Genomic DNA, 26,437 nt, shown 5'->3' with positions numbered 1-26,437 from the left:
AAGCCGTGTGTTTGATGATTGCCTCCCGGATGCTGAGAGTGACTGTGTCACTCTGGATTCACTAAGATGTCACTTTTGCCACATGTAACAAGATCTGTCACTGCATCCAGCATCTTTCTTTCAGTATGTGCCCTCTCTTTCCATGCTGTGTGATATTCTTGTTGGTAAACTGTGCTGTGACCAATTGCATCTGGGACTATGATGTCTTTTTAAGAATTTGGCACCTTTTGTGTACTTTTGTAAATCTTATTACCACTATATGTGGCTGCTTCTGTGTAGATGACTGACAACGTTTAAATCATCATGACTGTTTTAACTATTTATGAATAAAGTATTATATTTTCATATATTATTGCTTTATGTGTGTGTGTCAAGGTGTGAGAACATTGGAGAAGATGCAAAATGAAAAAAAAATGGGGGGGGGGGGCGGCATAGAAAAAGTGCTTTTAGTTTTTTTCTTTCTAATCATAATGTATTGACTTTATGAACTTCTGGTAACTTTAGTGATGGATTACTTGTATTACCATATGTACAAGGATTTACACTGACGAGCAAAAGGGTAACAATGTTTTAAACTTTTGACTTTCAGGCTCCATATCTCACCATCCACTAGTACCACTACAGCTTTTAACGTGAGACTACCATCATTTTATAGACAATCATCTTGGCTATCTCATACATAAATTGGACTTGCAACTATTTAGCATATGATTAGCTAGGGTACTTTCACACTAGTGTTAAAGTTTTCCGGTATTGAGTTCCGTCATAGGGGCTCAATACCGGAAAAAAACTCTTCAGTTTTGTCCCCATTCATTGTCAATGGGGACAAAACTGAAGTGAACAGAATGGAATGCTCCAAAATGCATTAAGTTCCGTTTAGTTGCGTTCCCAGACCGGAGAGCATACCGCAACATGTTGTATTTTGCTTTCCATCATGGGAAAAACTGATCCGTCATGACACCCAATGCAAGTCAATGTTTTCTCTGCCACAATCTGCCACACAAAAAAACAGATCCGTCCTCCATTGACTTTCAATGGAGTTAAAAACGGATCAGTTTTGGCTATGTTAAAAAAATGTTAAAGATAATACAATCGGATCCGTTCATAACGGATGCAGATGGTTGTATTATCAGTAAAAGTACTTTCACACTTGCGGCAGAGGATTCCGGCAGGTAGTTCCGTCGGATCCATCAAAATGCATGTAAACTGATGGCATATGTCATACGGATCAGGATCCTGATCCATATGACAAATGCATTGAAATGCGGGATCCGCCTCTCCGGGGTCATCCAGAAAAACGCAATGACCGCAATGCCGGATCCATTTTGCAAGTGTTCCAGAATTTAGGACGGAGATAAAACCGCAGCATGCTACGGTATTATCTTTGTCCTGAAAAGTCAAAAAGACTGAACTGAAGACATCCTGATGCATCCTGAATGGAATGCTCTCCATTCAGAATGCATTAGGATAAAACTGATCAGTTCTTTTCCGGTACTGAGTCCCTAGGAAGGAACTCAATGCCAGAAAAGAATATTGCTAGTGTGAAAGTACCCTTACGGAAGCGTTTTTGCTGAACCCTGCCGGATCCAGCAAAAACGCTAGTGTAAAAGTAGCCTTAGGCAGATTCTTGTCATGTAACTGCATTGTTACTGTTTTGCTCCTTGTGATGAAACAATATTTTTTCTTCTTGTATATTACAAATTACAACCTGTTCTCACCCTAATAGCTCAGTGTGTTATTAGGTTAATTCCCAAGCGAAAGGTCACTTGTACGAATCCAGGAGCAGCCATGAAGATTTCCAAAGGAAAGAGAAACCGCATTATCCAGCTCATCGATAGCTGTATCTCATCCAAGAAAATTGCCAAACTGCATCATGTGAGCGCCATAACTTTTGGAAGAATATGAAATTAAGCCTGTCCATCCAGTCCAAAGCCAAAAGGTGGACGTCTAGGCAAAATATTGGAGTCAACAAGATGGCTCATCACACGGTCTATTAGTTCTGGTGTGACAAACGCGCCAGTGGAGGTGGCTCATATGCTTTGTAATATTGGGATCACAGATGTCCACGTATTACACAATTTTGGAATGGTGGCCCGAAAAAAGGTAAAATAGCCTCAATTTCAATATAATCATAAGAATCGTTGGCTCGAATTTGCAAAAAAGTACAAACAGTGGACAGTAGAAGATTGGAAATGGGTGTTTTGTAGCGATGAGACGAAAGTCAACAAACTGGGTTCTGATGGGTGCAAATGGTTCTGGAAGAAGCTAGGGAAAATGGGGGCTAATGGATTGAGGAATGGAAGGAACTGTCAAGTTCAGTGGACATAGCCTGATAATGCCAAAGGCATTGGATACTCGATTAGGATCGATGATGGTCTCAATTCTGAGCTACAGTATATGTGAGTATCCTACAAGATGAGTTACATTGTACACTCGAGTACTATGGGTATGAAAAGGACGACATAGTGTTCCAGAAGGACAATGACCTGAAGCATATGTCGAAATTGGTGAAGAAATGGTTCAATGACAATGAAGTAGGGGTGTTGGATTGGCCCCAACAATCCCCAGACCTCAACCCAATTGAACATTTGTGGGTAGAGTTGAAGAAAAAGCTGTATTCATACCCAAGTAGGTTGACCAGTATGAACCAACATTGGGAACATGTAGAAGAGACTTGGGAATAGATTTCAGTTGAGACACGCTTGAATCTGATTGAGAGCATGCCCAGAAGGATTCAGGCAGTGTTGAAAGCCAAAGGTGGATTTACAAAATACTAATAAAATAATAAAAATAAAAATTTAGAATTTTAGGAGTAAAACAGTAACAATGCAGTTAGATGACAATAATCTGCATAACTAATCAATAGTAAATAGTTGCAAGACCAATTTATATATAAAATAGTCAAGATGATTGTCTATAAAATGATGGTAGTCTCACATTCAAAGCTGTAGTGGATTGTGAGATATGGAGCCTGAAAGTCAAAAGTTCAAAACATTGTTACCCTTTTGCTCGTCAGTGTAGGTCTGCTCTTGTAAGTACAGGGTGAGTCAAAAATCAGGACACCCTTTTATTTCAGAAACGAAAGCGGAATTTTTAAATATCTGAATATGCCAGCAAGTAATAGGTGAGGGGGCCTATCATTTAGCCTATGTATGGAACATAGCCATCATCTTGAAAGCCGCCATATTGGATCAAGGGCAAATTTTGCAGAAATTGAAATAAAAGGGTGTCCTGAGACTTTTGACTCACCCTGTAGTTTTACTGGGAAGTGCATTTTTCTGAATGGCGATGAACTTGGTTGCCTTATGCATGTTGCATTTCATATAAAAGCGGTTCTACAGGACCACAAAAATTTGGAAGGAAGATCATGATTGTTAAAACGTAAATAAGAGATCTTACACTTACAATCTCCTGTTGTTCAAGCACCACCGCTTTGGTGCGCCAAAGTTCTGTGTTTCCAGCACAGCAGCAGTAACATGCTCGACTGCTCCACATGAACACTGCAGCCAGTCAAGGACCTAAGCGGTCAAATGGGGTAGTCAGGCTTGTTATTGCTGCAGTGCCAGATTCTTTTAAACAATGATGTCCCAAATTATCTTACAAGATTATGGAGTTCAGTGATTGGCTGCAGTGGCTCTGTGGAGTAGTTAGGCAGTTTGCAACACTAGACGAACAAGTCACTAGGAGCACAGATGTAGCACTGGAATAGTGGGTGAGTAGGTGAATATAGTTTATTTTCCTACTATATAACATTCCGAGTTTTCGTCAAAATTTTTGGGGTCCTCAGAATACTGAACACAAAATACAAAGAAATAGACTTTAGTGGGCCATGAATATTGCTAGCAACCACATTTTCTTCTCTCTTTTATATACAGACATTACTGTTTGTGCTGACCAAGAGAAAATGAAGCTGCCATCATGACATCTACTTGGTTCTATTTTTCCTAGCACTAATGTGCATGACCATATTGTCCATATGTGAGCTATCATTATATGTTGTGGACTCATTCATTTCTATGGGTCAACAAAATGGATCTCCATGTGCTGTCTGCATCTGTATGTCCGTTCTGCATGTTATACAATAGGTTCTTTTCTTGTCCAAGTTTTGAACGAGAACAGTAATTTCTAGTGATGAGAGTGTGAAAAATGCAGAGTGCACAATCAAGGTTTCGATATATTTTGTGGATCCATGGTTTGCATATCAAGACATATACATGAGGCCTACTTGTTAACTAAGATCAATGCAAAAAAAATTGGAAATTAGTAGTCAGCTTGTGACTGGCAGTAGAGTTGGAGAAGTTAATAATTAAGACCAAATTCATATTTTTGTTGGGTGTTTCTGTCAGGCAGTTGGTTCTTCAAAGGGTTGGAGGGTGGCACAATAATAAGCATCTGCAGGCAACAATGAATCAAAGTGGAGGTTCCTTGAAAGTATGAGACTAGATTTCAGTAAATGGAATTGGGGATTTGGTCAGGATTATCAGTGTCCTCAATGCTAAGAAATACTTACTTATCCATCATGCAATATCATAAGGGAGGAATCTGATTGGCTCCAGATTTATTCTGCAGCAGGACAACATCCGCAAACATACGGCCAATGTCATTAAGAACTATCTTCATGGTAACCAAGAACAAGGAGTCCTAGAAGTGATGATATAGCAACATAGTTTGTTAGGCTAAAAAAAAAGCCATCCATCCATTCAGTTTAGCCTGTTATTTTACAAGTTGATCCAGGGGAAGACAAAAAATTAATAAAAAACATGTGAGCTAAAAGCCAAGTTTCCTTATTTAAAGGGAGAAAATCCTTCCGGACTCCAATCGCTCAATCAGAATAACTCCCTGGATCAATGACCTCTCCAGAAATCTAACAACTAGATCCTGTAATATTATTACACTTCAGAAATGCATCCAGGCCCCTCTTGAACTCTTTTATTGAATTCACCATCACCACCTCCTCAAGCAGAGAGTTCCATAGTCTCACTGCTCTTACCATAAATAATCCTCTATGTTTGTGTAGAAACCTTCTTTTCCCCTCGTCACAGTCCTGAGTATAAATAGATTATGGGAGAGATTTCTGTACTGACCCCTGATCAGTACATGGCCCTCAAAGAGCCCCGATCTCAACAACATCGAGTTAATCTGGGATCACAAGAAGAGATAGAAGGATTTGAGCAAGTCTACATCAACAGAAGATCTGTGGTCAATTCTCCAAGCTGTTTGTAACAACCTAACTGCCAAGTTCCTTCAAAAACTATGTGCATGTGTACCTAGAAAAATGTACGCGATTTTTAAGGCAAAGAGTGGTCAGGTCACACCAAATATTAGTTTGACTTAGATTTCTCTTTTGTTCATTCACTTTGCATTTTGTTAATTGATAAACATAAACTAATAAAACTTCCATTTTTGAACGCAATCTAATGCTGCAGGAACTTTTGCACAGTACTGTATATACCCCATATAAATCCATGGATACTGCAGACTATAGACCTGGATATTTTTTTCACTGTTAGTTGTGCATTCAAATGTGGTGTGAATCTTGCCTTCCCTACAAACATTGTAGTTGTTATATTCTTGGCATTTAATTCCCACTACGGGAAACCCCCAACCCACCTAGTGCCAACCACTTATGAGCATGACTGACTTAAGCCGGCCGTTGTTTTCTGTTTGGGACAGCCCAAATTTACCAGGACTGACACAGAAAATTAGGGACAGTCTCTGAAAGTTCAGGACTGTTGGCATCTACACCTAACAAAGCTACCTACTTCATTATGTCTTGTGTCAGAAATGATCAAAGGGTTAAAAACTGATGCAATACATGTGCCATAGGTCACTATAATACTGAAAAGCCAAAATTCACAGTTTAGAGTATATTATATTATAGATAATCTGAAAAAAATATCCAACTGTACTAATAATGTTGCCATGGCGACTGGGGTGTGTTATTTAAATGACTACACATAAATTATTATTTATAATTAATAATTGTATTGCATAAATTCAATTACCCATGGTGTTACTGAACAGGTACCTAAGGATAATTCAAAGAATTTTTAACTGGGGCACACTCATCTGCAGAAGCAAGAATGCCATCTCATTACTGCTTGACTAAACAGATGCACACATGTGATTTATTCATCTAGAACATAATGAGTGGGGTAATACAGAGCCAGTATGTGTGAACTCAAGCAAAATGTACATTCATCATATGTGCATGTAAATTGAAAGCGACGCAGCCAGTTTTCCGATGAAGGTTGTGGGATTACCGTGAGGAGCAACATAACCTCATTCCTGATGCTATAGCTAAAAAAAAAAAGCTGAAAATGTTGGTGAGAACAGACAATCCTGTTATGTAACCTATACTCCATAGAGGGACTGCTATCTTGTGTCCTACCATGACGATTAAAGAAAGGTTTTGTTTTTTTCAACATTTCGCTGACATAAGCAAAGCCTACCAAAAAGGTGACATCTTTCTCCTGAAAGGGTTAACATGAGTTACGTAGTCGATAAAGAAAACATGAGAAACCAGAAAGCAGAAGGTAAAATTAGTAAATGAGATGTTGAATACGATAAAGAAGGTTATGATAAAAGCCTTTACATAATGAAGAATGACCTGGATCTTTTAACTTTCCTGTTGAATAGCAATCTATTGTTGGTCTTGAATGAACCATAGAAATGGCATCCAAATAATTTTTCAGAACTTTCAAAGAAACACAGAAATGTTCAATACCGTGAAGGCTGTAAGGTACAATGATGATGTTGATGTCTGTATTATCTATTGTGTAGAAGACACTTACATGTAAGAAAAGGCCTATAATCTAAAAGAAAACGTAAAATGCATGGAATAGCTAGGCGCATGTCATGATTGTGTCAGACGCTAGCATTGTATAGAAATATTTTGAAGAATTTAAATTATGTATAATTTAGATTTCCCTTTGATTTCACTACATGAGTCAACAACGTAAATGTCAATGTTATGTTAGGAAGGCGCTAGGAGCAATTGCAAGCTATGTGTGTTTCATGTAACTCAATTGACCTTCATCTTATCAATAAAAAATAAGTCAAGTATTAATAAGCTAACAAGCGATTGGCCTCCATTCCATCAGTTCGCCAGCTTCTGTAAAAGCTAAAACTGCTTACATCCTTTAAATCCAATTTCTTTTTTTATAAAAAAAAAGTGATTCATTTCCTAAAATTCTGCCTAATTAGATTTTAAATGAATAACATACGTTACAGAACATTTAACATTTAGGTATTTGTACATATTTAATAGCAGTTAGCAACATTTTTTGGGGCCTGGCAGGTGTTAACGCTGTCCCTTTGAAGATATAGGCATGTTTTTATTTTACCTGACATGCAAAATAAAACTTGGTTAACAAAATAGCATTTTTCATTTATAAAATGTAATTCATAGGTAGTTGGTAGTCCGGAAGGTCACAGGAGAACAGTTTGTTTATACATGGAAATCTGTTCTTCTCGGACTGGCTCTGCAGCTGGTACTGCTAATACTGGGTCTGGAGCTGGTACTTCTAATTAGCGATGGATGAACATCTGCCTGGACAGTTCGCGAGACGCAAGTTTGCGGCGGGTCCCAATCATTTTAACCTTCAGCTCATATTTGCAGCCAAGAAATAATAACTAGAAGTGCACAAATAGTCCCACAACATGGACAGTGACATACCAGATGTATTATTTGAATTTGCGATCTCCATTCATTATTTTTTTCAATGCGAAATATCGGCAATATAATTTTCACGTACGTGCATGCGCAAATGCACTATACAGTACCCAAATGCACTATAAAGAAAATATATTGGTATATAACACCCCGCTTCAATCAGTTTTTTTGGGGGGGGACTGGTATATCACACCAGTAGAAATTATTTGTTCCAGTAACGCTTGTCCCTCTATATACCTGCAGTATCGCAGCAGAACCGCACAATACAAATGCACTATAATCTACTTACTAACATAGAAAGTATATTATAACATTGTACAAGGCAGGAATTCCATTAGAATATATATAAAGATAAAACGTAAAACACGGACACCGGCAATGTGCATTTCGCAATTTGTGGACCGCACATCGCCGGCACTATAATAGAAAATGCCTAATCTTGTCTGCAATTGTTGACAAGAATAGGACATGTTCTATTTTTTTGCAGAAAAAGGAAGCAAAGATGCGGAAGTGCGGATCCACAAATGCGGATGCGGACAGCACATTCCAGCCCCATTGAAAATGAATGGGTCTGCACAACTTCCGCAAAATTGCGGAACGGATGCGGACCCATTTTGCGGTCGTGTGAATAGAAAAAATATCCCTCAAAATGAAAAATAAATTAAATTATTAAAGTTAAAGGGGTTCTGCACTTTGTTTTAACTGATGATCTATCCTCTGGATAGATCATCAGCATCTGATTGGCAGGGGTCCGACACCCAGAACCCCCGCCGATCAGCTGTTTGAGAAGGCAGCGGCGCTCCAGTTTACTGCCGGCCCAGGGACATCACAACTTGTATCAACTAGCGTGGGCGGGGCTAAGCTCCATTTAAGTGAACAGAGTTTAGCCCCGCCCACGCTAGTTGATAGTAGTCGTGACATCACTGGGCCAGCGGTAAACAGCGAGAAGGCCGCTGCGCTGTTGGAGCACTGCTGCCTTCTCAAACAGCTGATTGGCAGGGGTCCCGGGTGTCCAGAGGATAGATCATCAGTTAAAACAAAGTAAATCAGGTGCTCGGTGGCACCAAATCAGAAACCATATGTCCTACCACAATCCGGGGGGTTCCAGTGCACATCCATGAATCCCGGAGGGAAAGCAAAAACCATCTATCCCTGGGCTAGATGATGATGTGGTATTGAAGGACAGGGTGGGCAAAGAACTGTCCCTGATATTTCCCTACAGGGGGGTGCTATTCTGGCCCTGATAGCCTAACCACAGATCACCTGCCCTGATAAGAGCGACCTTACCCTATATAAAAATGGCCCTAGTAAGCCCCTAGGCCCCTGACTTCCAGATGATCACTATATAGATCTATGTGTTTTTGACTCATTATAAAAGTATATTATAAGTATATCGCACCCCTCAGTGTATCACACCTATCGATAGCACACCTATAACAGTCCTTTAAAGGACTTTTGTGGCCCTATTAGCTAGAGTTTGGTGTCCCTAACAGCCTGTCGCTGCTCCACACAGCAACCTCTCCCTACACTGGCAAAACACTGAATGTAAAATAGCTGCCAGATCAGGTTTATTTATAAGGTAGGGGGTATGTCCATGTGCGGAAATGTCTCAATTGGCTGTCCTGTACCATCTGATGGATGTGTCATGTTTCAAAGTTCTTCATAATGTAAAAGAATATGGCGGGCGCGAATTTCTCCATATGTTCGCATTATCGGCGAATCGCGAACATGCAAAGTTCGCCACGAAAAGACCGCCAGACAAACCGCAAGGCCATCTCTTCTGCTAATACTGGGTCTCGCAGCTGGGACCACTAGTAATTGGTTTAACAGATGGTACCTCTAGTTAAATTAGCTTTGCACCTCTTTATGGTTGGTGCAATATTATGCTTTGGCTATGGGACACAATGGGACACAATTACTATATGTTGATATTGTATACCATTACACTTCGCAAATAACTGTACACATATTAGCCTGGGAGTTTTAGTTTTCCTTCATTCGTACCTAGTGCTTTTATTGGAGGAGGTTCCTATATAGATTTAAAATACAAAATAGCTGCTGACCATGTTGTTACTATAAGGGATTGAGAGAAAAACTCAAGAGTAAGGGTCATATCATAACTAAGACTAGTTACCCCAAATATCCTAGGAAACCATGTACCTATTGGGTCACTCCATTCTTCCTTTGGTACAACCTTCCACCAAACAGCAGACAAAATCTACCAAAAGTACCATTTCAATAAAAAGTCAATGTTTATTCTTCTTAAAAAATGCAACATTTTCACCACACGGCCTTTTTTCAGCCATAAAAAAGATGAAAAACATATTGCAATTGTCTTGTTTATTGTCCTGAAAAAGGTCCTGTGAGACCAGAACGTTGCATTTGTTAATGAAAATTGGATTCATAAACCTTGACATTGTTATTGAAATTGGATTGTGTTAGGCTAGAACATGTAAAAAATGATACAGGGGAATCAGCAGTGAACACAAGGAGAGTGTTATGCCAGCAAAACATTAACCACTGACTGAAACTTGGCATGTTGAAGCCAGAGGCACAAAGGTAGTCCTAACATTATTTGAATCTTCCCAAAAATTTGGATTCCAGCTGAATCTGAATCTTTTTCAATTCAATTCAAATAAATCTCTCAAAGACAGAGACGATGACATAAGGCACAAAAAAGGAATACTGTGTGGATCATGTTTTAATTTAAAAATAAAGTCTGAAAGGGCAATGTGTTAAACAGGCTGTTACCCATAGTCATACATGTCACTGTCATGTTGATATTACTAAAACGGTCTTGGTGGTACAGCGCTTGAAAGGGGTTGGATACAGTCTTAGGGGATCTTAGAGTGGAATACACATTTTTTCAGAGCACTCTGAGAACTTTTGTATTTGGGTTGAATTTATTTCCACCCAAATCAAATCTGCCGACTAATTTGTTCGAACCTGAAATGAATTTCAAGACTAGGTCATTCATAGTCGACTGAAATGGTAATTGACCAGTTTTATTTTTTTTCCTCAATTAGTCAAATGTAAGGGGCAGTCGAAAAAGGTGATCAAGACAATTATTTGCTCATACATACTATTGGTTTTTATAAGCAATCAGCCTGGTCAAAGTGGCATATTGTTGGTCAGAATCCAACATATAATTGATAAATGTACAAAAGCCATAATTAACTGCTGAATTGGTAAGATATATACACCGTATAAGAATAAAGGCCCTGATTTATGAAGACCATAGGACCTGAATTGCAAGAAGAGGCATGTAATATGTATTAGTAAAGAATTAAAATTTGATGTGATTAATTGAGAGAGATTTTTCCAGGCAATCAGGGCACTTACAATTCTAGTTGAACTTATTTGGACCCGAAATGGTTTGGAGGACCAATTCGTCTGATTCAGACCCAAATCTAATTTTAAGAAATTCATTCATCTCTACCTATTAATCACTGCAAAGAGTGCACCACAATAATATGCTACTGAAAATACTTGCCAAACCCTCATGCTGATGTTAAAAACGGAGACTTTGGCCAATATATTCCAGTCAGGAACATATCGGAGCCCAAGGCAAGGTATCTCAGTGTGGCATAGGTCCTACAGCTAACCTACCTACAGTGTGTGAACACATTCCGATAGGTGCTGAGGTCCGACTCACAGCCAAACTCCCACATACCTACATAGTAAGATTACTAATACAATGGAAGAGTAGCAAGAGGCTTCGAGCCCAACCTATAACATGCCATGTGACACAGGCTACCAGGTGCACGGAATGTTACCAATGATAAACTATGGCACATTCTATAAATATCAAGAAAAAAATCACAGAATGAAGTGGCCTAAATAGGAGGAAGTGCTCAAGATCCCAAACACTGTAGTGTGCTTATACCCAGGGGAGCAATCCCTCCGAATGTGATCTGCTGCTAACGGCAATCCCCAGCAAAAATGCATACAATGGAGGATGTCGGCAGCGAACCACATGCACCACAAAAACATCTTACACAAGATGGAATAATGTGTGGATGAGAATATAAAAATCCCTAAATCACTGCAAAAGGTTCACCACAATAATATGCTACTGACAATACTGGCCAAACCTTCACGCTGATGTTAAAAACTGAAACTTTAGCCAATATATTCCAGTCAGAAACAAATAAGAGCAAAGCCCCCGTAAAGGTATCTCAGTGTGGCATGGGTCCTACCGCTAACCTACCTACAGTGTGTGAACACAGTCTGATAAGTGCTGAGGTCCGACTCACAGCCAAACTCCCACATACCTACATAAGAAGATCATACGATGGGGTAGGAGGCTGCAAGTCCCACCTATAACAGGACACATGACACAGGCTACTAGGTGCACAGAATGTTACCAACAATAAACTATGGCACATTCCATATATATCAAGATAAAAAACACAGAATAAAGTTGACTAAATGGGAGGAAGTGCTCAAGGACCCGTGCCACACTGAGATACCTTGACGGGGTGCCTTGGGCTCCGATATGTTCCTGACAGGAATATATTGTCCAAAGTCTCAGATTTTAACATTAGTGTGAGTTTTTTTTTCTTGATATATATGGAATGTGCCATAGTTTATCGTTGGTAACATTCTGTGCACCTGTTAGCCTGTGTTACATGACCTGTTATAGGTGGGACTTGCAGCCTCCTCCTACCCTCCCATTGTATTAGTCATCTTACTGTGGAGGTATGTGGGAGTTTGGCTGTGAGTCGGACCTCAGCACCTAGCAGACTGTTTTCACACACTGTAGGTAGGTGTCACGGAAGGTGTTCAGGAAACTAGAAGACACAAAATGAATATCCGACTCACTGGATCCAAAACTAAGGAACAAAAGGGAGAGCCCTGCATCAGACCTGGCTCTCTCCCTGACTGCTCAGCCTATACGAAAATCCCAATGGTAGATGATTGCATATCCTCGTACCTCGACTGTATAACACCTGAACACCCTATAATAGTGAGGGGACACGGCCACCGGCTCCCTACACTTGATACGGAGGGAGTCAGGGTCACCTGGGATCCAGCAAACAGAAAAACACAAATGAATGAACAAAACTTATCTGTAGAAGACTCAGAAGTAAGATCAGCAGGCACACACTCCAGGAAGGAATATAAACCACAAAGTGAAGCAGTCTGGGAAGGGATTTAAAGGGATGCAATCAGTGCAACTACATGACAGCTGAGAGAGACTAATGAGATGAGAAAATGAAAGCAAAACAAAAGGAAACTCAAGGAGGAGGTTCTGAAAGGCATCTGTCAGAGCTTCTCAGATGTCTGGTGGTGACAGTACCCCTCCTTCTACGAGTGGACTCCGGACACTCAGAGCCCACCTTCTCAGGATGGGACCTATGGAAAGCCCTGATGAGACGAGTGGCCTTAATGTCCGTCACTGGGACCCACATCCTCTCCTCAGGACCATAACCCTCCCAATGAACGAGGTACTGGAGAGAACCGCGGACAACACAAGAATCCACAATCCTAGAGACCTGAAATTTAAGATTACCATCAACCACAATCGGAGGAGGAGGCAAAGACGAGGGTACAATGGGTTGGACATAAGGTTTTAATAAGGACTTATGAAAAACATTATGGATCTTCCAAGTCTGAGGAAGATCAAGACGTTAGGCAACAGGATTGATGACGGACAAGATTTTGTAAGGCCCAATAAACTTAGGACCCAATTTCCAGGAGGGAACCTTCAATTTGATATTCTTAGTAGACAACCACACCAGATCACCAACATTCAGGTCCGGACCAGGCACACGTCTCTTATCCGCCACACGCTTATATCTCTCACTTATGTTCTTTAGATTATCCTGAATCTTTTGCCAAATAGATGACAACGATGAGGAGAATCTGTCCTCATAAGGTAAACCAGAAGACCCCTCTCCAGAGAATGTCCCAAACTGCGGATGAAACCAATATGCACCAAAAAATGGTGACTTATCAGAGGATTCCTGACGACGGTTATTTAAATCAAACTCAGCAAGGGACAAAAAAGAACACCAATCCTCCTGATTCTCTGCCACAAAACAGCGCAGATATGTCTCCAGATTCTGATTGACGCACTCTGTCTGGCCATTTGACTGCGGGTGGAAAGCAGAAGAGAATGACAACCGAACCCCCAAGCGAGAACAGAAAGCCTTCCAGAATCTGGAAACAAACTGCGTGCCCCTATCAGAGACTATGAAGGAATACCATGCAATTTGACAATGTGATCAATAAATGCCTGCGCCAGCGTCTTAGCATTGGGCAAGCCAGGAAAAGGGATGAAATGCACCATTTTGCTAAAACGGTCCACCACCACCAGAATCACAGTCTTCCCCGAGGAACGAGGCAGGTCCGTAATGAAGTCCATGGACAGATGTGTCCAAGGACGGGAAGGAATGGGTAAGGGAAGAAGAGGACCCGATGGCCGTGAATGAGGGACTTCGGCATGAGCGCAGGTCTCGCAGGCTGCCACAAAACCCTCAACTGACTTACGAAGCGCTGGCCACCAGAATCTCCGAGCTATGAGATCCACTGTGGCTCTTGCCCCCGGGTGCCCAGCAAGGACAGTATCGTGGTGTTCCTTAAAAATCTTGTGTCTTAAAGCGAGAGGCACAAACAACCTCCCAGGAGCCTCTGACTGGGCTACCTGAACCTCTGCCTCCAATTCAGGATAAAGAGCAGAGACAACCACACCTTCAGCCAAAATGGGACCCGGGTCTTCAAAATTCCCACCTCCCGGAAAACAACGTGACAGGGCATCCGCCTTCACATTCTTAACCCCAGGGCGGAACGTGACAACAAAATTAAACCTGGAAAAGAACAAAGACCATCGGGCCTGTCTTGGGTTGAGACGCTTGGCTGACTCCAAGTAGGCCAGATTCTTATGGTCAGTAAACACGGTAATAGGGTGTCTGGCTCCCTCTAGCCAATGGCGCCATTCCTCAAAAACCAACTTGATGGCCAACAACTCCCTATCTCCCACATCGTAATTTCTCTCTGAGGAGGAGAGTTTCTTCGAGAAAAAGGCACACGGTCACCATTTGGCAGGAGAGGGACCCTGAGACAAGACCGCACCCACACCCACCTCAGAAGCATCAACCTCAACTATGAAAGGTAGAGAAATATCAGGTTGTACCAAGATGGGAGCGGAAGCAAAACTCTCCTTGATATTAGAAAAGGCCTTACGCGCCTCTACCGACCAGGAGGAAAAATCTACCCCCTTTCTAGTCATATCAGTGAGTGGTTTAACAACAGAGGAATAATTCAAAATAAACTTCCTGTAATAATTGGCAAAGCCCAAAAAACGCATCAGCGCCTTCTGATTCTCAGGAAGCTCCCACTCAAGCACAGCGCGGACCTTCTCGGGGTCCATGCGAAAACCAGAAGCGGAGAGAAGAAACCCCAGAAATTGAATTTCTGGAACCGCAAACACACATTTTTCCAGTTTAGCGTACAATTTATTCTCCCGCAGGATGAGCAAGACCTGACGTAAGTGTTCCTTATGAGTTTTCAAATCAGGAGAAAAAATCAAAATGTCATCTAGATACACTAGTACAAATTTCCCCATTAAATGATAAAAAATGCTGTTCACAAAATGCTGAAAGACGGCTGGAGCATTCATCAAACCAAAAGGCATAACCAAATTCTCAAAATGGCCCTCAGGGGTATTGAAGGCCGTCTTCCATTCGTCTCCTTCTCTGACCCTGACCAGGTTGTATGCCCCTCTGAGATCCAACTTGGAAAAAAACTTTAGCCCCAACAATCTGGTTAAACAGGTCCGGGATCAGAGGAAGCGGATAAGGGTCACGAATTGTGATACTGTTCAGCTCCCTGAAATCCAGACATGGTCTTAAAGAACCATCTTTTTTCTTAACAAAGAAAAAACCAGCGGCAACAGGTGACTTCGAGGGTCGTATGTGTCCCTTTCTCAGACTCTCAGAGATATAAGCACGCATAGCGACCCTTTCAGGTTGGGAGAGATTGTATAAAAAAGATTTAGGCAGCTTGGCACCTGGGGTGAGATTAATAGGGCAATCGTACTCCCTGTGCGGGGGCAAGTCCTGAACACCACTCTCAGAGAAGACATCCGAAAATTCAGAGAGAAAAGATGGTACAGTCTTAGTAGAAACCTCAGAAACAAATGTCGTGAGGCAATTCTCTCTGCAAAAGTCACTCCAACCATTTATTTGCCTCGCTTGCCAATCAATGGTGGGGTTATGTTTAGTGAGCCAGGGTAGCCCCAACACTAGAGGAGTAGGCAACCCGCTTAGGACGAAACATGACACATCCTCAACATGAGTATCACACACAATCAAACGGACATTGTGAACTATGCCCTTTAACGATTTCTGAGAAAGTGGAACGGAATCAATAGCAAAAACAGGTATATCCTTTTCCAAAGTGCATACCTGGAAACCATGAGTTATAGCAAATTGACTATCAATGAGATTGACAGCTGCTCCACTATCTACAAAAATCTCACAAAAAATGTTCTTGCTCTCTAGCGCCACCCTGGCAGGTAGGACAAAACGGGAACTACAAGCCAACGGAAAACCTTCAATTTCCGCATCAACCTTGCCAATAGTAACAGATGGAACGTTTTTAGAGGATTTTTTTCTTTTTGTTTCTTTATTACTCTCAAAAAACTGCCTGAATCTCCTAGAGGGACAAACATTTGCCAAATGATTTATACCTCCACAACAGAAACAAACCTTCCCATGAGAGCTGAATCCTCTATTGTCAGAGGCAAGCAAACGCAGCTGCATGGGCCCCTGCTCAGAAGGGATTGAGAGCGACTGAGACCCCTGTGCACTGAATGAGACCGCTGCACTGTCCTTGGACTGAGTATGACAGAAAGGAGTGATCTCTCCTCTCTCTCTAAGACGCCTGTCAATACGAACGGCCCGAGACATGGCAGAGTCCAAGGAGGTAGGTCTCTCATGAAAGGCAAATGCATCTTTCAATCCCTCTGAAAGACCATGGCAAAATTGTCTTCGGAGTGCAGCATCATTCCAACCAGTATCAGCTGCCCATCTCCGAAATTCTGAGCAGTATATCTCTGCGGATTGTTTACCCTGGCATAAAAGACGTAGTCTAGACTCAGCCAGAGCAATACGATCCGGATCATCATATATCTGACCCAGGGCTAAAAAGAATTCATCCACTGAACGGAGGGGCCGTGCCCCCCCCCCCCCCCCCCCCGGCAGCGAAAAGGCCCAGGACTGAGCGTTATCCCTGAGCAGCGAGATGATGATCCCTACCCTCCGCTCCTCATCACCAGAGGAATGGGGAAGTAGGCGAAAATGGAGTTTGCAAGCCTCTCTAAAACAAACAAAATTCTCACTACCCCCGGAGAACGTATCCGGGAGCGAGATCTTAGGCTCAGAACAAACTCCATGAACGCAAGCTGAACCGGTCACCTGAAACTGAGAAAGAGTCTTACGGAGATCTGCTACCTCCAATGAAAGACCCTGCATGCGTTCAGTCAAAAGTGAATCCGGATCCATGCTTGAGACGGTTTTGGCGGTTTATAATGTCATGGAAGGTGTACAGGAAACTAGAAGACACAAAATGAATATCCGACTCACTGGATCCAAAACTAAGGAACAAAAGGGAGAGCCCTGCATCAGACCTGGCTCTCTCCCTGACTGCTCAGCCTATGCGAAAATCCCAATGGTAGATGATCGCATATCCTCGTACCTCGACTGTATAACACCTGAACACCCTATAATAGTGAGGGGACACGGCCACCGGCTCCCTACACTTGATACGGAGGGAGTCAGGGTCACCTGGGATCCAGCAAACAGAAAAACACAAATGAATGAACAAAACTTATCTGTAGAAGACTCAGAAGTAGGATCAGCATGCACACACTCCAGGAAGGAATATAAACTGCAAAGTGTAGCAGTCTGGGAAGGGATTTAAAGGGATGCAATCAGTGCAACTATATGACAGCTGAGAGAGACTAACGAGATGAGAAAATGAAAGCAAAACAAAAGAAAGCTCAAGGAGGAGGTTCTGAAAGGCATCTGTCAGAGCTTCTCAGATGTCTAGTGGTGACAGTAGGTTAGCGGTAGGACCCATGCCAGACTGAGATACCTCGGCACCCCGACTTGGGCTCCGATATGTTCCTGACTAGAAAATATTGGCCAAAGTATTAGTTTTTAACATCATGAAGGTTTGGCCAGTATTGTCAGTAGCATATTATTGTGGTGCACCTTTTGCAGTGATTTATGGATTTTTATATTCTCATCCACACATTATTCCGTCTTGTGTAGGATGTTTTTGTGGTGCAAGTGGTCCGCTGTCGACATCCTCCATTGTCTGGATTTTTGCGGGTGATTGCCGTTAGCAGCGGATCACATGTAGAAGGATTGCTCCCCAGGGTATAAACACACTACAGTGTCTTGAGCACTTCCTTTCATTGAGGCCACTTCATTCTGTGATTTTTTTCAACTCCACCTATTACCTAGACCAGTGGTGGCGAACCTATGGCACGGGTGCCAGAGGCTGCACTCGGAGCCCTCTCTGTGGGCACCCACACCCTGGAAAAAGTCTAAGTGTACCAATATGCCTTAGACCTTTCCTGCCATTCATCAGCGCAGGATGCACCATGAACAGCACAGGCAGCGCACTGAATGTAGACAGGCTATTATAGCTAAATTATAAAATACATGGAAGATATACTAAAGTGGACTGTAGGATTCAGGTTAACTTGCCGCATTGGCACTTTGCGATAAATAAGGGGGTTTTGGTGTTGCGGTTTGGGCACCCGGTCTCAGAAAGGTTCGCCATCACTGACCTAGACTGTGGCTTATATATGCGTTAGTTATATTGCCCTTTATGGTCCAAAGTTTCCCAGAATCCTTACTTCAATTAAATGTGTGATCTTAATTAACAGACTCAGCGGTGAAGTAAGTTTAGTTAAAGGTTTGGAAATGTCACTGGTCTAGTAAGAACCTTTGAATCCACAGCTCCATTTATTCTAAATACTTCATTGCTGCTTATTGATAAGCTCTAGCTAATTGTTCAATTGCAATATTTCTATTTAGCACCTGCAAGCTTCACAGTAGCTGGCAGTAATTGGGTTAATTGTGTATTTTTATGGATAGTACATGATGACATTTGTATATCTCATTTAAGGTCATCACCATCTTTATCAGCTATTTCTTAGCAGTTAGAATTAAAGGAATTTCAGGCAACGCTTTGATGACCCACTTTTTTATGCTTAAGGCCATTTCTTAGGAATACACAAAGCACAGCCAGATGGCTCTATTACCAGACATATATTTTCTACTAACATGTACTATTCTCTCGCCGTGACATCTTATATTCAAGCTCCCGTTATTGTTTTTTTAAAATTTACCTCTTCAGTGATATTTTAGAAAGCGGTGTTTCCTGAATGTATAAAAGTTATAAGCAGGCTTTTACTAGTCTTCCTTTAAAAAAACCTCAGTCAACCTCACAGCTGCCTGAAGCTGTAACTTAACAGATCAGGAAAACTGGTGCCATACTAAACTTGTTGAAATAGCCCAGAGGGTCTGTAATACATAGAAGAATTAAATGACTAATTCCTTTTAATTATAAGTGCACTGCTAATTACCGTATGTTTCAGCCACAGCCCTGGCATTGGCAACATCCGTCCAATATAAATTCGTACTAGTTTGGTTTGATAGAACCGTTTATAGTTTTTACCAGTATGAAATTATTTTACCTATGATGTCACGGGTATACTGTAAGATTCTGCAGGTACTACCTACTATTACTTCTCTATAATTCAGTTCTTTAGCTATCTCGCATTAAAGGCCCATCTCACACATTGGTAGCAGATCTCTAGGATATACCACCAATATTACATATGTGTGGGTCCCACCTAGCTCTAAAATGGGGCCCCCAAAGTTAAGTAGAATACACCTCACATGTGCAGTGTCCACTACATTCACTTCTATGGGAGTTCCAAAAAGAGCCAAGTGAGCGCGCTCGGCTATTTCCGAAACTCCCAAAGAAGTGAATGGAGAAAGCACCAGACAAGCACAGCGACCCGCACCTATCTGACACTGGTGTTACCACTTCTGCACCTTGCTACTGTCTTTAATGGGCTAATACAGTGTCATCTTATGCATTCTGTTCCAAGTTCACCTCACTGTGCATTTCTAATGTGTGCAACTGTTCATGTAATGTGGCAGCAAATATGGAAGAGCAACAGATACATAGAATGGAGCTTTCCATTCCATTCTACCCCCCCCCCCCCTGCAGAGGAGTGGGTGAGTCCCACTTCCTGCAGGAAGGGTGTGTCCCAGTTTCTAGTGAGTCTAGCTTACCCCCTGCTAGGGGAAGAAGGCTGTGCTGGGCACATCTCTGTTGGACGTGCCCAGGCCAAGTCAAGCCAGCCAGAGCACCATAAGCTCTGCTGGATGTGGAGGCCACAGCTTAGAGCCTTAGGAGCCAGGAGGAGAGTTCCCTGGCAAACTTAAGAGACAGACTACAAAGAGAGAAGTTGCAGCATAAAGAAGAAGCTAAGTTATACAGAAAGCCTGTCAGCACAGCAGAGCCAGAGAGCAACAGATGTAGCAGAGTTCAGTTTGCCTGCTAGAGTTTTAATGCTAAATCCTGCTGGGAACAAGACAAAGTTGGAAGATTGTATCTGATGATAGTTTATCAAAGTAAAGCTGCTATTCAACTTCATCACAAGGTCTGGACTCAATTATTTCTTCAAATTCCTCAACTTTTCCCCCCATTTTTTTGCTTTGGAGCAAACGCCTGGGGTCCAACGGTATCCAGGTAGGAGGACAGTGACACTCACTTACACTAGAAGTGACATTTTATGCCACCTTATACCACTCGGCCATTCCTATACCTGGGTACCAGCCCTCTAATAGGGCCCCAGGGGGCGGCCCATTGCACATGTCCTAGTGATATGCCAGCAATGGTTGAGATAGGCCAACCCCTTTAAAGCAAAGTTTAGATTTGTGGCCAATTTTTTACTAGCATAGGTCCCTTCACACTTAAAGGCAACCTGACAATAACCCAGCCAGCCTGGAAGGAATTTCCAATTTGCAAGCATTTGATGTGGTCTATATTCAACCAAGCTTTATACTACAGTGGTGCGCTAAAACATACCATTTAGCTGTGGTCAACCGCAGTAAGGTAAGAATCTACAGCAACCCTGTTTAACCCAGAAACTGTATTTGTACAAGGTTTGCATAGTTCTTGATCTTTTTGAGGCATTTGACCCAAAAGTGACAGAACAAGATATATCATGATGACCTTGTAGAGTTAGTCTTCAAATATTTTTACAGAAGATCAGGAACGAAAACTGAGGCCACCGCAAGCACTGCGGTAATAACAATTAATGCTGCATTAGTCTAACACTCGTGTACCTTACAGAATGTTTGCCAATGAATATCTAAAATTGTTGTACCTGTTTATGCGCATCACACCCTGCAAGCCTCCTTAATCATAGTTATGATTAAGAACGCTTGCAGCATCTAAAATGTATAAGTAGGTAGAGTACTTTTAGATATTTATCTGGTTCTGGCTTTTTAACCTTTAGGATCTTTCTGCAAACTTTCTGTAGTTAGATCCATGCATGGACCATATGGCATTTAGGTCTGTAATAATATGCAGCAAATGATGATATATGTGCTGGATCCAATGGCCTTACTGACATGCCACCCCACCACACCCCAATTACTGAAAGTGGCAGGGGCTGTGTAGAAATGCCATTTGTACCTAGATTTAGGAGCAATGGCATTTATAAATTACAAACCCGGGGCTTTACACACAAAAATTTGATGTGGGGGGATGATTAATTCCCCCCAAAGACTTCTTATCTCTACTTAATTATTCCTTATGTCACAGTTAGTGATGAGCAAAGTATTCAAAAATCCGATTTGGCTGCTTTGCTGTCAATACAGCAGAGAGAAAGAGATAAAGCAGAGTTGAGTTTGCCTGCCAGTTCATGCTAAAGCCTGCTGGAACCAAGACAAAGCTTGAAGATTGTTTTGGATGAATGTTTACTCAAGTAAAACTGCTGTTCAACTACATGCAAGGTCTGGACGCAATCTTTCTTTTATCCCTCAATTATTCCCCTTTTTATTGCTTCAGAGCCAAAGACTGGGGTCCAGCAGTATCCAGGTGGAAGCACCTTGACACACATAAAGAGACATTTAGGCCTCACTACACCACTTTTACTACACCCGGGACGTGATATATAATGGTCCTGGGTGGAGGCACACTTTGCAATTTGCGCCCAAAAATACTAAAGTTACAAATCAAAACTGTAAAATGTGACTTTTTTAAAATGTCAACTTGATTATCCACCCATTTCTCTTGATTTGCAACATTTTTACACCAACAGCACTAAAATGCACCTTTTTTTAAAAATGCACCATTTCAGCCACCCCCCTGCCAGACTGCACTTGAGACTTTTGAAACATAATTGCGGCTTTTGTAGCATATTTGTGGCATTTGCACTGGTAAATTGCGACTTTTGTTTCACACTTGGGATGTTTTTGTTATTATTTTGTTTCTGTTGGATGTCAGTTTACTGACAAAACCCTGCTGTTTGGCTCATTTATATTAGAAAAAATAATTGCATCCTGTTTTAGTACTTACCTATGCTTTGTTCCCACCATGAGTTGGTTTCACATTTCATAAATGCGACTTTTTGACAAAAAGTTGCATCTTTATTCCATAAATACGACTTTTTACGCCATTCTTTTTGGTGCATTTTACACCATAATTCTGGTGCAACATGCTTAGTAAATCTCCCCACTTATGTTCAAGCCAATTTAAAGCGGTTGGTCACTTTCTGGCTACTAATTACCAATATATAGGTAAAATGATTGTATAGCACTTACTGAGTCTTGGTTGAAAAACTGTGCCATTTTCTATATTTCTTTGTTTCTTGTTTATTACATCATCTCATCTTCATGTGATGTCTCCTCCATTCAAACAGACTGCACCTGCACCAACTTCATAGCATAGCAGGTGCAGATGGTAGGTGTAGTGTTTCTGAATGGAGGAGATATCACATGGAGGTGATTTGCCTGGTTACATGATCCTCCATCAGCAGCCATTTTACGGACAAGACCTCAGTGTGGACAGCACAAAAGACTTGGCAAACAAGGGGGAAGCCATGATGAAATACAGAAAATGGCACATGATTTCAACAAAGGCTATATTAGTAAGTGCCATATAATCATGTTACAAACACATTGATTAACAGTAACCAGAGAGTGGCTAACCCCTGGGGTTTCTGTCACCTGAAAAATGGGTATTAAACTGGCTGACATTAGCGAAGTGCTAATGTCAGCTGAACATAACTATATTAGTGCCATCTCAGAACAAGACTTAAACCTTGTACCTTAAGAGTACAATTAAACACCTAGAGCGCCATGCTTGGTTTTCAGATGGCAGAGTATTTCCCTAAATTTAGTCCTTAATGGCATTGTGAATATCTAGACAAGTCTATATTAAGCTATTGAAACATTAAGTGTTTCCAGTAACCATATCCTCTGTAAGATATATTCGGGGGCTACAAGATTTTTTTCAGTGAAGGAATCTGTATAGCTGTACAGTCTTTAATTTGAACCCAAATATTCTACCCAAAGTGTTTTCAAATTTTCACAAATCTCTATAATTGTTCTCCCTACATTCTGTCAAAAAGCCAAGAATTAAAAAAGAGATTTGATTTTCATACACTTGATACAAGGCAAACTATGCTCCTGTAAAGCGTCTTAGGACCGGAGAGTGGACAATCATTTAAATCTGCTTATGTTATGAGTGACAAAAGGTTTCCAAACCCACAATAACTAGGTGATTATAAGCTACTATATATATCATCTGTAGGGATATGAAAAAGAAGCCTTTTGAATATTAAGATTCTGCCCTCCCTATCAAACCTTTGCATAGACACCTAGCTCTAGTTTACCTGATCAAAATGCCATATATATGTTGTTGAAATGAGGCTCCATTCCTAAGTTATGATACTTTTGCTTAATATGCAAATGTGAATTTAGTGCAACAAGGGTATCACCATTGCCCTTATTGCACCCAAGCTCCACTCCTTTTTGTGACCAGCCCCTCCATGGCTTCTTTTCCACTGTGTGGCCCTATTAATCAAAGCAGCAAGGGAGGGGCTGGCCACAGAAAAGAGTGGAGCTTGGGTGTAACAAGAGCAATGGTGACCACCTCATGGCACTATATTAAGAAAAATTATTGTCGCTTGAGAACAGTACTTCGAATCAACAAAAGAAAAACATTGTTTTAATCATATAGACCACAGCTATGTGTCTATACTAATAGTTTCAGAGAGAGGTCACTGGTAACAGATTTCCTTTAAAGTACTGTGGTAATGTGTACAGTATAGTGCTAGAAGTCATGTATATCCCACCCAGATACCTCACCTGGGTGAGATAACTGAAATCCAGAAAGCTGCAGTCGTTTCAGCAAAGTGTAGTTTGCTCAGAAAGGTTTGTCTAGATTCGGATCTGGGCTGGATTTTATTTGGACTGGTGGGTAGGTTTGGTAGTGGGATCTGCCAGTCCACACCATTCCAGTACATTAATTGCCTCTAGCTGAGAAGATCACAGGTGTGGTCAGCTGGGCTGTAATCAATGAGGGATAAACCAACCCTTAGTGTATGATGGAGAGAGAGGACTTGGAAATGGAAGCCTGTGAGGCTCTGTGTGGTCTCAGCCAGGAGGGCTGAGGGGCCACAAGGCTGTGTGAAGCAGAATCTCTACCCCGTGTGGGACTTTGTCTGGTGAGCTGACCTGCTGAGTATCTGAACCTGATAACCCGTTTGTGAACTACACTCTATAGGTGAGGTAGAGACAACCTATGTATTAGGTAGTGCCTAGACTGACAGGTGTTTATTTTGCAATGTTTATGTTTGTGCTGGTGTTGAAGTGTTGAAGTGCCAAAATAAAGCACCATTTGGACTTGAATCTGAGGAATCTGTCATTGCCGCCCTGCTTGAGAGAGTGATCCCTTACAGAACATTCAACCTGTGTAGTGTCAGAACTTTTGGGCATAAAAGAGTCCATAGTAAAAGGCATGCACAGATGTATGGACATGAACATTAAGAGAGGCCATCTTGTCTGGTCTTGAAAAGAGCAGGATGAGTTCAAAATCTTTGGATTTCAAATAGCTAACTCCCAGATTAAGGATCTGGGCAAAATGTTTGCATAGTCTGCTCCTGAGTGAAAGTTTAGACAGATACAATAAAATAAATTTACTCAGATAAGACAATGGAGTAGAATGGTGCTGAATTTTAGTTCTCAGTGAATAGAAAGAGGATATCATTTTCTTAGTAATTTTCATATTAATATGTCAGTGTATTTGGGGTTTTATATAATATGTCTGAGAGCTGTGAGTTTCTCTATAACTAAAAGTGTATTGATACTTTATATATAAGGTATATTCATGGGATCTATTATAAGAATTAGGTGAATTTCTTCAAGAGTCTCAATGTGTACGTGAAAAAATTACTTCAGTCTAAGGAAACCTGTTCTTGGGATTGTAGACATAAGTGTTTAAGAACAAACAATGGATCTTCACAGAGACAATAAGGACAAGTGTTATATGACTCTTTTTCTCCATATGAATTAGAAAGGCCTTAGTCATGTCTAGAAGTTCCTATAAATAATTTAGAATAGAGGTATAATCCAGGATGCACATTTATATTTACGTTCTATTGTTGTAGAAGTTCTGTCTAAAATCCCAGTTAAAGATAAATAAAGGAAAAATCGTTGTAATTGCAAAACCTTTTTACATAGATCTCTAGTGCCATCTAGTGGTAGAGTAAATTAAGACCTGAATTGCAAAATCACTGGGTGGAGTGACTGATGATGTCACTAATTATTGATTACCCTGACCAAGCCCCTTCCTAAAAAGATAAAAAGGCAGCATAAGCTGATAGAGGTCATCATCACCTCAGGAGATCATCCCTTGAGCCATTCCATCTATCCCATCTGATCCATCTGATCCACCTACTTGAGGAAGCCATCTGACTAGAAACACAGCTAGTAAAGGCAGCCATCTTGAAAATTCCTTCCAGCCAACTACCAAACCCCGAGAGGAGATAGCACTTCATTGAATTATAGTCCTGAATCTTGAGACTGATTTCTGCTAGCCAATACACTGGTTTAGTATAAACTTCCCTATATTTCATAGGAGAATAAATATATAGTTTTGTGTGTATGTATATATATATATATATATATATATATATATACATATATATATTTCACTGTACTTTGTGAGTAGAATCTGGTTCGGAATAAGTTTTGTTTGTAACTGCAGTATCATTCTAAATTTTTTCGAATCCAGGGAGATTTATTCATACTGTTGAAAATTATTCTTATATCACGGTATCATCTCTAAGGAACTGAGTTCAGTTCTATGCATGTATGGTTGATTATATATATATATATATTGTGGAGATTTGCTCTGGTAGATAGGTTAGCTGACACAGTATAGAGGCAAGGAACCAGGTTGTAAATCAAACTTCAGTGTTTTATTCACACTCAGCGAATCATAACAGTATTGGTGCTTGTTCATACACAGCAAAAACAACACAGTATTCACCTGGAATCCTAGGTGTCAGTTCACACCCTGCAGGATGCTCAGCCACAGAAAAGTTTACTGGCCTCTTCCAGGCAGCCTGCACGCCTGTTTTTAGTCTTCAGTCTTCAGCCTACAGCACAGCTTTACTGACAGATAGAGGTAAAATCCACACCACCTGATACTGCT

General features: G+C 41.1%; 1 protein-coding gene across 1 annotated transcript in view; it reads right to left on the bottom strand.

Annotated features, from left to right (window-relative positions):
- The window catches only part of GPR50 (G protein-coupled receptor 50), a 192,052-nt gene that overhangs the window by 29,407 nt on the left and 136,208 nt on the right, over positions 1 to 26,437 (bottom strand). The gene's annotated exons all lie outside the window — the stretch shown is intronic.

Source organism: Bufo gargarizans, chromosome 9 (genome assembly GCF_014858855.1).
Source record: "Bufo gargarizans isolate SCDJY-AF-19 chromosome 9, ASM1485885v1, whole genome shotgun sequence".
NCBI lineage: Eukaryota > Metazoa > Chordata > Amphibia > Anura > Bufonidae > Bufo > Bufo gargarizans.
The sequence above is the reverse complement of the archived record's forward strand: the minus strand, read 5'-3'. Positions and strand labels throughout refer to the sequence as shown.